Genomic DNA, 16,695 nt, shown 5'->3' with positions numbered 1-16,695 from the left:
ATGGGCACTGTTCTAAGTACTTTACATATGTTACCTATTTATTCCTTAAAATAAAGCAAAATGTAGGTAGTATTACTCCCAGATTATAGATGAGGAAATTGAGGGAAGAAGTAAAAATAATGTAGCACAGCCGGGCTTTGAAACCTGGCAGTCTGGCTCCAGAAACCTTGTATTTAACTGTATGCTAATGACTCCCTCAGACCCAATACTGCTCACTTTTAAAATGAGACAGGGTTACATAACCCCTGAAGACCCTTGGCATTCGCCTACAAAGACAGGAATGAGGCAGGGGTGGGTACCATAGCCCTAAATTCCAGATGAGTGGATGGCTGTGCGGAATCCCGGGAAAGGGGCTTCAGGGAGAATAAAAAGTGTGGGAGGAGGTTGGGGAGGAGCGGTGATCGTGTCTCCCTGGCGGTCTTCCCAGACCACAGCCTCATCCACTGTCCATAGGATTTCCTCATCCCAGGAAGCCTGCTTCTTGCCTACCAACCTCACTCAGCTTGGCTCCCTTCTCTCTTTTGAAAGTTGGCTCCCACTTTCACTGACACTTCTGACAACCTCTGGTGTGGTCATGTGATCAGAAATCGCTTCTGAGCAAGCAAAGATAGAACCTGCTTGTTTCTGGAGTCTGTGCCCCCAGCTGTGGTGGGCTGTGTCTGAGCAGGTGGGGGATTCCCAGGTGGGTGTCCTGCTCGCGGCGGCCCTACCCTCTTTCCTTACAAGAGCTGTGGGGTCCAAGGAAATGGGAACCTGGCTAGAGGGGTGAATTAAAATCACTGGAATCTGCACCCCAGGTCCCAGCTGCCCTGGGACTTCTTCATCTGCGACCACGACCACCACCACCACCACCAATGGACCACCGAGGCAGCAGCAGAGGCAGGAGTTCTCCATGCAGTTCCCAGCAGTATCTGCATCAGTCAGGAGCTTGATAGAGATGCAAATATGGAGCTCCCTCCCATACCTATCAAACCCTGGCCTACCCAGCCCAGGGGTTTTAACAAGCTTATTTGAGAACAACTGTCAGAAAAACCTGGTTTGGGAGTCTATAAACTGGGGAGGCCACTGGGCAGATGCACAACGAAGAAAGCCTAGAGAAGCCTTCACTGTGGAGTAACACGAGGGCTCTGAACCGATGTCAAGAAATCTCCATGAACTCTAGAGAAGATTCAGCTTGGTACACCCCAGGTTTTTGCTCTTGCCCCTCTGCAAAGGGCTGGGAAGGGTGTGCTGCGGGACAAAACCCAACACCGGGACAGGGATTAAAACAAAAAAAACAAAAAAAACCACAACAAAATTGCTTGAGGTTTGCATACCAGCCCCTTCAATTACTGACCATGACCCTTCACCTCCAGAGTCCCGGTTTTCTTCTTGGTTAAAATGGGATTAATACCCATTTTGCTGAGTGTGGGGGGTGGGTGGGTGTCTTTGGAAATAAACAATATTCTCAACAAAAAGAACGGTGATAAAGGCAAGGAACATTTCCCAGGTCCTTGGTGAATGCCAGGACTTGTGCTGAGTGTTTTCCAGGTGTTACCTTAGGTCAATCCTCAGAACAACCTAGAGACGGGTTTGAGGAATAAGTTCATTTTACAGATGGGGAAACTAAGTCTTAGAGGCTCATCATTTTGCCCACGGAGACTCAGTGGCAGAGCTAGAATTTAACCTCGTCGCAGTTCAAACTCAGGCTCTTATCCCAGTCGGCTACAATGCAGACCCCCCCACCTGCCCGCAGCTTGCAGATATGCAGTGAATATTAAAAGCCTTCACTCTCACCCCCGCCGCTGTCGTGGGTTTGACTCGCTAACGAATGGTCGACGGGGCACATGCAAATTCGAGGAGCTCCTGGAAACAGTTCTTTCGCATTCACATGCCTTTTCGCAGATGCACTTTATTCGGACCGAGAAACCCGTGCCCTTAATCTTTTCGTGGAACCTGTGGGTCTGCAGCCAGGCTGCTCAGTCTCTGGCTTTCTTTAGGGTCCTCCGCCCCCCACCCCCCGGGGTTCGCTCAAGTTTGTGCTTCCACCATGTGTGGGCACAAACCTATCCCGCGCCGTGCAAAGCAACCCCCCGAGGTCCTCACCTGTAGTGCACATCCTTCCCGCAGGACTCGGTCACCGGGCGGCGCGCGGACCCCGCGGCTCGGCGATTACCTGCGGTGCGAAGCCGGAGACAAGGGAGCGGGCGAACAATGAGGAGGAACTGCACATGCGCAGAAGGAGCTGCGAGGGACAGGTTCCCTCCGCTCTCCTCCCGGTAATCCATCAAATTCGGGACTCCGTTTCCCATAAGTCTCCGCGCCCCCTTTCTTAGGGAACGTCGGAAGAGTCCCTGCCTTATCTGGCGAATCGGGTTATTTGTCCCAAATCATCTTTACTTCTGTTTGGAGCCCTACTTCCTCCATGACCCCTAGATTAGGAATCCGAACCCGGTTCCACGGGTTCCTAGAACCAGGGTCCCTTCAGACTCAAAGCTACCTTGAGAAGGAAAGGTAGATGTCAATCGCACACATGAAAACATACAATTTTAATAAAGCCCAGCGATATAGTAAAAGATTGATGCCAACCACCAGCCCGTTTTCTCCCAGGAATGCAAACATCACCTCCACTCAAACACTGGATTTCAAAAGTACCACTAAAATTGTAGATAAAATAGCAGATACACAAAAATCAAAGGAAGATCTGACCAAGGACAGCCCTCATAATATCCCCCCCCATATGACCCTGTTCAGTGATACTTTTGTTAAAACAGGAACCTAAAGGTTTATTATTTTATTTTGGTATTTTCATTAAACACATGGTTAATCATTTTCTGATCCTTCTCACCTTTTTTATTTTGAAAAACTTCAAGCTTCCAGAAAGGCTGCTGGCATGGCTCATTCTGCATGAACACCTGGAAACAATTAATTTAGATTTACCATTTGTTAATATTTTGCCATAGGTGCAATTCTCCATTTCTTTCTCCCCGTCTTCTCCTCTTCCTCACCATTTGAGAGTAAGCTGCAGACATGAGCGGTCATCCTTAGAAGTTCAGTGTGCATCTCCTAAGAACAAGGGCATTCTTTTATGTAACTACGACACAATGATCAAATCCAAGAAATCCAACACTGAAATATTATCTAATACGTAAACCATATATTCAAATTTCACCCATCGTCTCAATAGTAGCTTCTATAACATTTTTTTTTTCTTCCTGATTCAGGATCCGATTCAGAATCATTCATTAGACCCAGTTGTCACACCATTTAGAGTCCTTTAATCTCACTCCTTAGCCTTTTTGTCTGACTTTCACGGCAGTGGCTGTTCTGAAGAGGACAGAGCAATTGTTCTGAAAAATGTTCCTTCATTTGGGTTTGTTTGTTTCCTCACAGATTCAGGCTATCATATTTCTTGGCAGAAATTCTACATAAGGAATATTATATTCTTCTCAGTCAATCACATCAGATCAGTTTCATATGTGTGATGTTAGTTTGTCCCATTTTTGGTACTATTACCTTTGATCCCATGACTAAGATTGATGTGCAGGTCGATACAATTTTTTTAAAAAGATTTTATTTATTTATTTGACAGACAGAGATCACAGGTAGACAGAGAGACAGGCGGTGGGGGGGGCGGGGAAGCAGGCTCCCCACTGAGCAGAGAGCCCAACACAGGGGCTTGTTCCCAGGACCCCGAGATCACAACCCGAGCCAAAGGGAGTAGCTTAACCCATTGGGCCACCCAGGCGCCCCTCAATATACTCTCATATCAATTGTTTCTCTTGTGCCACATAAGAATGAGAGTAACAAAAAGTGAGTTCCATTGACAGTATCATTGAGTGTCTAGGACTAGGTTAACAAGAATTTAGCTACACTGTGGTAAGCACAGCATAATGTACCAACCTGTGGAATCACTATGCTGTACACCTGAAACCAATACAACACTGTGTGTCAACTATACTCAAATAAAAAAAAATAAAAAACAAGAATCTAGCGGAATTACACAAAAGAAACTATTACACTCCACTGTGTGACATTAAAGACATGGTGCAGGGGTACCTGGGTGGCTCAGTTAAAGCCTCTGCCTTCGGTTCAGGTCATGATCCCAGGGTCCTGGTGATGAAGTTCTAGAACCTAAGTGAGGTTTGGTGGGCTGAGGTCCAGGGCCGATGACCAAGAAAGAATTCTTGAGACATCTTTGGTGCAAAATGGTGGTTTATTAAAGCACGGGGAGAGGACCCGTGGGCAGGAAGAGCTGCTGCCCCGGGTTGTGAGGGATGGCGTGTTATATACCTTGCGGTTGGGGGAAGGTGAGGGGAAGGGAGGTTTCAACGGAGTTTTCATATGTTAAAGAGGGCCTACAAGGTGCGGGGAGGAGGTCTTGCCCTTGTGGCTTGATCAATGATGTCTTTAGGTCAGGCATTAACATCAAGATAGTTGGGAGATTCTTGGTGGGGTATTACGATCCTGCTATCATTTACATTCCCTTCTACCTCAACCTCCTCCAGTTTCCTTTATGATGGGGAGGAAGACATTAGGGCTTGAGGAACTGAGAGTTATTTGCCTCTGGAAATTTGTGCTGTTGATAAGGTAACCTCCCTGTTTGTAGATCTCTAGGACATCTGTAGAGCATGGGAGATTCCTGTCCTGCAGGACTGTGATCTCTGCAAGTTAACTATTTATCGTTTTATGGCAGTCAGGGGTGCCTGAGGAATGCCACACATATTACGGAGGGGAGAGGGTAGAGAGGGGGGTGCAAGGTGCCAGCTTTTGCTCTGTCCTCAGCCAGCCTCCTGCTCCCTCATCACTGGGATCAAGCCTCCCATCTGGCTTTCTGCTTAGCAGGGAGCCTGTTTCCTCCTCTCTCTCTGCCTGCCTCTCTGCCTACTTGTGCTCTCTGTCTGTCAAATAATAAATAAATAAAATCTTAAAAAAAAAAAAAGACATGACACATACTCCATTTTATTTATTTATTTATTTATAATTAATTAATTAATTAGACAAGTAGGCAAAGAGGCAGGCAGAGAGCGAGAGGGAGAAACAGACTCCCTGCTGATCAGAGAGCCTGATGCAGGGCTCGAAGCAGGGCTTGATCCCAGGACCCGAGATCACGACCTGAGCTGAAGGCAGAGGCTTAACCCACTGAGCCATGCAGGCGCCCCACACATACTGCATTTTAAAGACATATTGTTGTCCTAGATGGGCATTCTTTAAAAAAAATCCAATCAAAATCTCAATCATTTGAGTGATGTGATTTCTTTCTTCCCTCCCTCCCTCCCTCCTTCCTTCCTTTTGCTTTATTTTACTTAACAGAACACATCTAAAGTTCAGCTGGAAAAGACAAACAAACCCTAGCGAAAAAGCCGGTACTTTAAAAAACTGGAGTATTCAAAACGTTGTCTACTCCTTCAAAGAACAGGTAAGGTACCCAAGAGCTCATAAGAATTTAGAGCACAATAAAGGTGGGATTTCCAAGTAGAGTACTGTGGGAGGAGGAGAGAAATGAGGCAGTCAAGAAACCATGTTCAGAATCTAGGGGCTGTGGGTGGAGAGGGCAAGCTTATGTCTCCAGCACAGACACATTCTAACGCATAAATTTCATACTGACTCTTGATTTAACATTTGAACGGTAAGCCACCAAGCACCTAGAGAAAATATAAGAGAATTTTCTCATTTAAACTCTGGGCAGGGATGGCAAACTGTCAAACCATAAAAGAAATGACTGCTGAATTTTGCTCTAGAAAAATTTAAAACCTTACTTTCAGAAAAAAAAAATCAAGTAAACACATACTTGGACAATATATTTGTTAAATATATGAAACAAATGGTTTATTGACTTCATTTAATTATCTCTTACACATTTATAAGAAGATCACACTACCATAAAAATGATCGATGGATAGGAGGGGGAAAGTAATAAAAGGGAAAATGCAAATGGGGAATAAATATGTGGAAACAGCTGATAAACTACAAATAAAAAATGCAAATGTTTAAATACATTTTTTGGCCTTTACAGCTGGCAAAGATTATAAAGAAAAATGATAACCAGCATGGGCATAAGTTGGGGAAAATGTTCATTCTCATAAATTTCTATTTGGAATGTAATTTATAAAACCATTTGGAGGCCACTCGCACCAAGATTTAAAGGCGCATGTACTTACTTAAAGATAGCAATTCTTTTTTTTTTAATGTGGCAATTCTATTGTTAGAAAACAACCTAATGAAATAATTGTCTGAAGATACATGTAGAAGTACATTTCTTACAATTTATGTTAAGGGCACCACGTTGTCAAAAATCTAAATCTTAAAATACCAGAAAACCAGAAAAAAAAAAGAGCTTGTAGGAATCCATAAGGTGGGGAATATATCAGTAACCATGTAAGATTATAATGCAGAGATATATTGACTGACATGGGGAGAGTTTACAATATTTTATTTATTTATTTATTTAGTAAAGATTTTGTTTATTTATGTATTTGACAGGCAGATCACAAGTAGGCAGAGAGGTAGGCAGAGAGAGAGAGGAAGAAGCAGGCTCCCCGCTGAGCAGACAGCCCCGCATCGGGCTCGAACCCAGGACCCTGGGATCATGACCCGAGCCGAAGGTAGAGGCTTTAACCCACTGAGCCACCCAGGTGCCCCTATTTTATTTATTTATTACAATATTTTAAAAAATAAAATACTTTTTATACAAAAAGATAAGGTATTGATTTTTTTTAAAATTAAAAATCATAAATGTCTTCTAAGGGTATAAAAACAAATGTAAAAATCAAATCCAGGAATAAAACTGAGCCTAAAAATTAAAAATTACTTTACTTTCATACTTTCATACGTAACATAGTGGAGCGGTCTATGCAAGGAATTTGCTTGTAAGACCTGGAAAAATTCAAAACCTGCATTATTCAGAACTCGTATCCCCCAAGGAGGAGATGGAGAGAGGAAGAATGCATTCCCAGGGAGCGTAAATCCCCTCCCACTGTGGAATGTACCTGCTTTAATGCTGCCTGTTTTATTTCCTTGGCCTTAACTCTGATGTTGTATAGAGTGTTCTCGGCTGAATTAACTGCACAGGGCATTTGGTGTTTGTTTAAAGTGTCTGTGTAGTATATTATAACATCTAATTTCCACTTCAAAGTAATTGGTCTTCATGAATTTTTAAGCTCCCTAAGAGCACTACCATTTAATGAATATTTGGATGAGAATGGTGTAGTAATTAAAATATTTTAAATTTTAATAACAGTGTATGCTAAAATAACTGCCCAAGTAACAAAATCATTCAAAATATTCTGCAGCATTAGTAACAATGTGCTCATTCAAGGACATTAGCAATCCTGAGTTTGATTGTTCAATGGGTGAATTTTAGTTTATCTGCTAAAATGACATAGCCATATCTTGGTCACAGGAACAGAGCTCGCAATTAGCACTCTTTGCTGCTTATAATGTGTGTGGTTCTTTACAATTTTGGAAACTCCAACAGGCCTGCATTATATTAAAATTTGTACCTAATATGAGACATTAGTTATATTCACTGTTGGTTTCTTATAAATGTCCATTGTCTTTCATATTTAGGAAATTTCCTTCTATTCCTAGCTTGCTAAGGATCTTTAAAATAATGAATTTAAAAAGTTATGATTGGACTTGAATTTTAACAAATGCACTTTCTGTATTATTGATATGACCTTTATGTTGCTAACACATTTTTGTTTCACTGGTTAATTTTTAGAATTAAACAAATACTGTATTCTTGGACTAAATCCAACTTGGTTATGAACTCTCATCTTTTAAAAATATTGCCCTTTTCTTTTCTTTCTTTCTTTCTTTCTTTTTTTTTTTTTAATCTATGTGAGATCATGGATGTTAACCAAACTCATTGTGGTAACCATTTCGTATAATATGAAAGTCAAGTGAGAGGTGCCTGGCCAGCTCAGTCGGGTGTAGAGATTACTTAAAAAAAAAATCTTTGGGGCGCCTGGGTGACTCAGTTGGTTAAGCGTCTGCCTTCCGTTCTGGTCATGATCCCAGGGTCCTGGGATCAAGCCCCGTGTCCGCTCCCTGCTCAGCAGGAAGCCTGCTTCTCCCTCTCCCACTCCCCCTGCTTGTGTTCCCTCTCTCACTGTGTGCTATCTCTGTCAAATAAATAAATAAAATCTTTAAAAAAATGTTAAAAAAGTCAATCACTATGCTGTACATCTTAAACTTATACAGTACTATAAGTCACTTATGTCTCAATAAAACTGGAAAAAATATTGCCCAATTTTATTTGTAATATTTTGTTTAGAACTCTACTTCATGAATGAGATCGACTTTATTTATTTAAAGATCTTTTTAAAGATTTTATTTATTTATTTGACACACAGAGAGAAAACAAGTAGGGAGAGTGGTAGGCAGAGGAAGAGGGAGAAGCAGGCTCCCCACTGAGCAGAAAACCTGATGTGGGCTCGATTCCAGAATCCTGGAATCAGGACCTGAGACAGAGGCAGATGCTTAACAGACTGAGCCACCAGGGTGCCCTATGAGATAGACTTTTAATGTTTCATTCTTTTAATATCCTTGTTTGGTTTTGAGATGCAGATTACGTTGGCCAATACTTGGCAACTGTTTTAACTGCTAAATGGGTATCTGGGTTTTCATACTATTTTTTATACTTTTGTGTTTGTTATAAATTTTCAATCATGCAATGGAGAAAAAGAGGGCAAAAATTTGAAGTCTTTTTTTTAATTTCCCAATCAATGACCTCTTTTTTATATCTCCACTTCCCTTATACATGTAACCCGAATCTAGGAATGTTTTAAAACAGTATTTTATGACAAAGTTGGATTTATCCCAGGAATACAGAGATAATCTAACACACAAAAAGTCATTTTATCATACTAAAGACTAAAGTATGAAAAACTAGAGCCATGTTAATAGATGCTCTGCAAGCATTTAATAAAATCCCATATCCATTCTTGATTAAAAACAAAATAAAAATCTACAATAAAAGTACAGGTTAAATTTACCCAACAATAAAGGGAGGATGGGTGTACTAATTTTAACAAATGTAAGTAGGCTGAACTACTCTACTGAAGAACAGCTAATGACTAAATTAAAAAAATTTTTTTTAATGTTTTGTGAAAAAAAAAATATGTTGGCCAATAAAATAAGTTGAGGAGTATTTCCATTTTTCTAGTCTCAAGAACAATTCTGTAAGATTGGGTTACTGCTTCCTAATGTATTTGGTACAATTAATCAGTGATAATATCTGGGACCTTAAAATTTGAATTATTGAATCAATTTTTAAAAGAATTTTAAATAGTTAAAAAGAAAATTAAATAGTTGGGGGCACCTGGATGGCTCAGTGGGTTAAAGCCTCTGCTTTTGGCTTGGGTCATGATCTCAGGGTCCTGGGATCAAGCCCCAGCACCCGGCTCTCGGCTCAGCATCGATTCTTCTTCCCGCCGCCCCCTCCCCCAAGCCCCGCCTGCATGCATCTCTGCCTACTTGTAATCTCTGTCAAATAAATAAGTAAATAAATAAAATCTTTAAAAAAGAAAATTAAATAGTTAAAGAATTTTAAACAGTTAAATAGATTTTTCATTTCTTCTGTCATCAGTTTTGGTAATTGATATCTTTCTAGAAATTCATCTAAAAACAGTGGCAGGAAGTTTCTCTCAATTTCTAGTCTTAATTCTGTCAGTCACGATATATGTGATCCTAGACAAGTTACTCGTTCTACCCTAATTTTATTGCTATTCTAAACAAGGAGCAAGATTTTAGGCACCTTACAAAATTCACCCCAGTACTATCTCTCAGTGATTCTTTAGCTAAGAGGAAAAGCTTTTTTTCACCTTGTCCAGGATTGAGGGGGGAAAAAATCAATCAGGTATGGTAACACCTATGGTATAAGACCAGCCCTGATTCTGGAAAGAGGAAGCAGGAAATAGAATTGGTGTATAATGTAGGGAAGAGTGAAGAAACATTTCATTTGCTGGGGTTAGTGAGCTCTTATTCTAAGGCCAATCCCTCAAATACCCTACAGTAATGTTTGTTTCCCCCTTAGACCCTGTCCCTTACCAGTCTCTCTTGCCCTGGCTTACCGCTCCCCTCTCAAAATTTGCCCATAGCTTCCACTGTCACACTGGACTCGATGGCCCATGGATGTGGTGATATTATCCTAATTTTGCTCACTATAAGCAGGAGAATCAGGAATTGTTTCAAGCCCAGCCGTCAAGATCTATCCTCTCCAGGGAATCTTTTCCTCTGTCCTTATGAAGTCTCAGGTTAGGGAGGAAGCTCTCCAAGATGCTCCTAGATCGATCCCCTTATTCCTTCTCTTGAGCTCCTGTTCCTCTGGAGCCTGGACATGGAGGTCAAATGAACTTGGTCGAGAAACTCAGACTGAACTATAAACTCTAAATTGCGCTGCTGAGGGCACAGCCAGACTAGAAAGGTTAGGGGAGGCTCACAATCCTTATTGACTTTCTGAAATGCAATCGCCACAGTAGAAAGATTAATTCAATATTTTGTCCATAATTATTTGGCACAGGGGATCCTTGTGATTAAGGATATTTTTATCATTTATTTATTATTTTAAGGATTTTAGCTTTAGGTAATCCCTATACCCTGCATGGGGCTTGAACTTACAACCCTGAGATCCCAAGTCGAAGGATCTACCAGCTGAGCCAGGCAGGCACCCCAAAGATATTTTTACATCCTTTTGATATTAAGGACAAGATGGTGCATACATTTTCAATTTCAGGGATAAATATGTATTGAAAAAATAATGAAATTTACAGTTAAATATCTATTTGGACCCTAAAGCAACTCCATCCACTAGCTCTATGACCTCCACTTCACCTGTATGAACCTTACTTTACCTATTAAAATGAAGATTTACGGGGCACCTGGGTGGCTCCATCGGTTAAGTGTCTGCCTTTGGCTCAGGTCATGACCCTGGAGTCTCAGGATCGAGGCCCACATTGGGCTCCCCTTCTGCTTCTCCCTCTAACCCATCCCCCCTTGTGCTCTCTCTCTCACTCTCAAATAGAGAAATAAAATCTTTTTTCAAGAATGAGGATTTAAACCCCAACCTCATGATCGTGAAGGTGGACATATTTAAGAACCTAAGGAAACCAGATGAAATCAGAGAGGGAGACAAATCCTAAGAGACTCTTAATCCTAGGAAACAAACTGAGGATTGCTGGAGGGGAGAGGGGTTGGGGGTTGGAGTAACCGGGTGATGGACATTAAGGAGGGCATGTGATGTAGCGAGCACTGGGTATTATATAAGACTGCAGCTAATAATATATTATACATTAATTAATTGAATTTAAATTTTTAAAAATGAGAAAAAAAAGAACCTAAGTAAAGAGGCTTGTAAGAACACCACCAATTGGACGGATGTCTGTGTGCCCGTTAGGGGCAAGGCGGAGTGTGCAGAATCACCTGGGAACCTTGTTAAAATTATTCAGCCAGTGTGTGTGGGGGGTGCGAGATTCTGCATTCCTAGCGGTCCCCCGTGATGCCCACGCTGCGGGGGCCCCATCATGTTTTGAGTAGCAAGGTGCTACAGCTTTTCCCTCCTTATCTCATTCAATACTCCTAACAGAACCTACATTTTTCAAAAGAGGAAACAGAATCACACACATTTAGAAACTTGCTCAAGGTCAGCGGAGTATCTCAGTGCCAGATCTGGGGTCTGAAGCTGGGCGTGTTCGGTTCTGCGAGCCACCGGAGCACTGTGGATCTCACTTACCAGGGAAATGGAAGCAACAAATCCATGATCTTTCCAGCTGCCCTCAAGTGCCTCACTGTCGGGAGCTCTGCTTTTATGGAATCGAGTCTGACAATTCGTTTTTTCCTTATTTTTTAAATCTGGGAAATATAAAACACTTCTGGAGAAGTGTGTGAAACAAGTATGACTGTGATAGGAAAGCCAGGGAACCACACCCATGTCAGGAAAGAGTTCTTGAGCATTTTTCCATGCTTGTAACTAGCAGACAGGAGTACACCGACTGGGAAAAGAACAGAGGCAAATGGGGCCTCCCCCAGCGTCCTCCAGCCCTGGGAAGCAGGTCTCGGGCTAAGGTACCTCTGGCAGACTTGCGGGGACTTTAGGGCAGGCTAAGAAATAAAGAATTTCGAGTCCTCGCTGCCATGGATGGGGCCATCTCAAAGCTTTGCCTCTAACCCATGGGGGCCGATCCTACGACCACTTTTTCCCACAAATTGCCTTGGAAAGAAGAAAAAAAAAGAAAAAAAGTAAAGAGGGAAAGAAAAACCACACACAAAGGAGCCGCATGAAGAACGCTGCATACCTTTGGGAATCGTGTTTTGGTTTAACAAAATCCCAACCAAGATCTGATTAATTAGTTTATTTTTGGCTTTGATGTTTTACTTGACAGACATCTCTAAGAGTTCATCTGAAGGGAAAATAATTAGGAGACCAGGCAGGACCTTTCTTTCTTTCTTTCTTTCTTTTTAAGAAAAGCTTTTAGGTCATGATCTCAGGGTCCTGGGATCGAGTCCCGCATCGGGCTCTCAGCTCCCTGCTTCCCTCTCTCTCTCTGCCTGCCTCTCCATCTACTTACGATTTCTCTCTGTCAAATAAATACATAAAGTCTTAAAAAAAAAAAAAAAGAAAAGAAAAGCTTTTAAAGAGTAATACTTCTGATGAATGACCCAGGATTGGCACCAGAGAGGCTTCCTGTTGAAAGACAGGCGGGGGGGGGGGGCGGGGGGGAGTGGCTGGGACACTGGGGATCCTTCGCCCACCGCCCAGAGCAGAGGATGGTGGAGGAAGAGGGTCATCCTGAGGCACTGGGGGCACTCCCTTCCGGGGGTGCTCTGATAGGGAGCGACATGGACTAGGACTGCATCTGGAAAAGGACAGAAGGGAAAGGATTTGAGAATTAAGTCTGGGGACCAAATGCAAAGTAATTGATGGGGGTGAAGTATTACGTGGGAGCCATTTCTGGTGGCTTATTTACCATTACAGAGCTTGTGAAGGTCAAACATCTATGCACATACCCTTACACAGCAGTGTTCTTCCGCATAATCTACGTCTTTAAAGAAAGGACTGAGATCCCCACTCAGTAGAGAAGGCAAAGGTAGTCACAACACACAGGGCACTTGACCTAGGTGGACTCAAACATACTCCATTCATTACAAAATACAGATTCGCATTATGCTATGAATGCCGTAGTGACCCTCGGAACCATAGAACACAGGCACACAGAAATCAGTATGTGATCCACTCATCATGTCCCAGAGATGCCATACCCAGCTGTCTCTGTCATTACAATGTGCATATAGAGGCATATTTCTCTTGTCTAACCCAGCTGGAAGTAGCAGGATTGATGACACTTCTTTCTCTTTTTTTAAAAAAAGATTTTATTTACTTATTTGAAAGAGACAGAGAGAAAGCAGGAGCAAGAGGGAAAGCATGAGCAGGAGAGGAGCAGAGGGAAAGGGAGAGGGAGAGGGAGAAGCAGACTCCCCACTGAGAGGGGCTCATCCCGGGACCCCGGAGATCATGACCTGAGCTGAAGGCAGACGTTTAACTAACTGAACCACCCAGGGGCCCTTTCTTTCTCTTTTTAAAATGACTTGATTTTTAAGTAATCTCGGTACCCAGTGTGGGGCTCAAACCCACAACCCCGAGATCAAGAGTCACACGCTCTACTGACTGAACAAGCCAGGTGCCCCTTGTTTCTCTTCCTTAGTGCTATTCAAACAACTTCTCAGAAATGTTGACTCCCAGACTAGTCACAAAGGAAAGACGGAAGGAGATCAGCAAGCCAAATCGGGGAGTTCTTCTTGACAAGGGCTTTTGATAGAAAAAGGGGAGGGTTAGGTAATCTTGCAACTTTGTCATTTTTCTTCAATTTGATCATGTCTATTATTGGACCTTTGCATTTTCATGTATGCGTTAGAATCAACTTGACATGTTCAACAGTAAAACCTGCTGGAATTTTGACTGAGAATGCATTAAACCTACAGATCACTTGGGGGAAATCATCTTTATAATATGGGGTCGTCAAGTCTAAGGGCATGGTACATTCTTCCTTTTATTCAGACCTTTTAAAATTTCTCTCAATACTATTTGTTGTTTTCAGCATTGAGGGCTAATATATCTTTCACTAGATTTATTCCTCTGCATAAATGATTTTGATACTAAGTGAATGGTATTTAAAAAAAATATTTATTTATTTGACAGAGAGAGACACAGCGATAAAGGGAACACAAGCAGGGGGAGTGGGAGAGAGAGAGAGAAGCAGGCTTCCCGCTGAGCAGGGAGCCCAATGCAGGGCTCCATCCCAGAACCCTGGGATCATGACCTAAGCCGAAGGCAAATGCTTTATGACTGAGCCACCCAGGTGCCCCAAGTGAATGGTGTTTTATTTTATTAAGATTTTATTTCTTTATTTGAGTGAGAGAGAGAGAGCATGAGAAGGGGGAGGGTCTGAGGGAGAAGCAGACTCCCCGCAGAGCAGGGAGCCCGATGCGGGACTCAATCCTGCGACTCCAGGATCACAACCTGAGCGGAAGGCAGTCGCTTAACCAACTGAGCCACCCAAGCGCCCCAAGTGAATGGTATTTTAAATAAGTAACTTGGTAACATTTAGATCAAGTTTAATTATGACACTCTTCTTCTTTATTCAATTTGCCTATGTGAACTGTTCTCTGAGATAAAGATGTAAAATTCCCTGTGGTTTTCTTTTTGTTTCTTTGTAATTTTTACTTTATTTAAAGCATAGAGTATTGGTGCATCAAGGTTAATGCAGATTCTGAATAAGACTAATTTTATCAATGTAAAATTCTTCTTTGTGTCTTTGACATTGAACATTTGGACATGTGCTCTATGAAAGGTGGAGGGGCTCCGAAGGGTAGGACTTACTGTGTTCCAAAAAATATTTTGGCACCAACCAATCTATTGTTTCTAAATTAAATTTAATAGAGGAAAGTCAGTCCTTGATCATAATGAGCTCCTACTGTATACACTGTGACTCCTTTACATTATTTTGTGTCCTCTGCATGGGTCCTCGAACCATTTAGTGATCTTTCTAGTCTGACAATTTTAAGTGTTCTAACGTGAGTCCTGAATACTTTATCTGTACCTAAAGGAATGTCCAAAGAGATGTATTTCCAGGGTAACTTCCTTCCCATAACACAATCATGTCAGTTACTCCAGGCTCAGGAATTGGATTCATCCCTCAGTCAACCCCAAATCCTGGACAACTTTTCTGCTTCTATTAAAATAATGCCTTAAAGAAAAAAAATCATACCCATTCAGTGGAAAAGTTGAAAATATGGACTACAAAGAAAATGTATCAACATGGCCGCATCTCAGACCACCATTTGTAATTTTTTCTAGGAACCTGTATATTTTTTTCAGTCACACTATATAAAGTTTATAATGTATATTAAAAGTTTAATATAAGGCCTACAAATCATTAAATTACAATACGCACCTGATAATATATAAATTATTGACTTTAATGGCTTCTTTGTAGTAATTTATTTGTAATAATTTATTTCTTTGTAGTACATCCCATGAATAGGTATAATTTGACCAATCGCTCAATGTAGGCAATTTTCTACCTTTTTTTCACTATTGTAGAACACTGCCATGGACATATCTCCAGTTAACTATTATTTATTTGTGTTAGGATGGATTTCTGGGAATTTGTTGAATCTTGCTTCTTTTTCATTTATGACACAATACGTATTTACCTCCTCTTTGAAGGCATCACTCCTATGCAAGTTGTGATCTCACTTTTTGACATCCCTTGGCCAATGTAACATAGTATTTAGCACTACCTGTCGTAATAATTTTTTAAAAGGCTTTATTTATTTGAGAGAGAGAGCACGAGCAAGGTGAAAGGGAGAGGGAGAAGCAGACTTCCTGTTAAGCAGGGAGCCTGACAGAGAGTCTGATGCTGGGCTCCATCCCAGGACCATGGGATCATGACCTGAGCTGAAGGCAGACTTAACTGACTGGGCCACCCAAGCGCCCCATAATAATTTTTTTAACGAAAATAAATAACCCACCTTCCTTAAACTCTGTGAGGGCAAAAATGTTCCCTACAGTGTTCAGTTTGCCTCACAGCTTGACAAGCCAGGGCCCTACATGCTATGCAATAATCTGATGTGGGTGAGTCAAGATTCCTCCAAGATTCTTATGTCTTTATTTCTTATCCAACTACATGTTCTCTAAGCCCTTGAGTTACAGATTTATGGGAGTTACAAAGACAATATAGAGGGGTTTTCTGTACCCTTCACCCAGTTTCCACCATTGGTTACAACTTAATGTGGTAAGTGTAGCACAACGTAAAAACTAGGAAACTGACATGGGTAGAATGTGTGTGAATCATTCTGTATCATAGGCGTAGATTAGTATAACCACCATGGCAGTCAGGACACAGAGCTATTTCATCGTAAAAATCTCATCTACCTCTTTATGGGCACGCCCAGCCCATCTCCACTCCATCCCTAACCTTGGACAACCACTAATCTGCTCTCCATTTCTATAATTTTTATTTTAAAACTCATTAATCCAATTTCCTTACTAATTCTAGGGATATGTATTTCATATTGGGTGGGTTATAATAGTTTATGCTTTCTGAGGAGTTGGTACCCTTAAGTTGTCAAACTGTGTGTGCAGAGTTGTTCATAGTAGTCCCTTATTGTTTTTTTGACATCTGGATGGTCTGCAGTGATGGCTACTATTTAGCT

Source organism: Neovison vison, chromosome 8 (assembly GCF_020171115.1).
Source record: "Neovison vison isolate M4711 chromosome 8, ASM_NN_V1, whole genome shotgun sequence".
Lineage (NCBI taxonomy): Eukaryota > Metazoa > Chordata > Mammalia > Carnivora > Mustelidae > Neogale > Neogale vison.
This window is presented reverse-complemented; position numbering follows the sequence as displayed.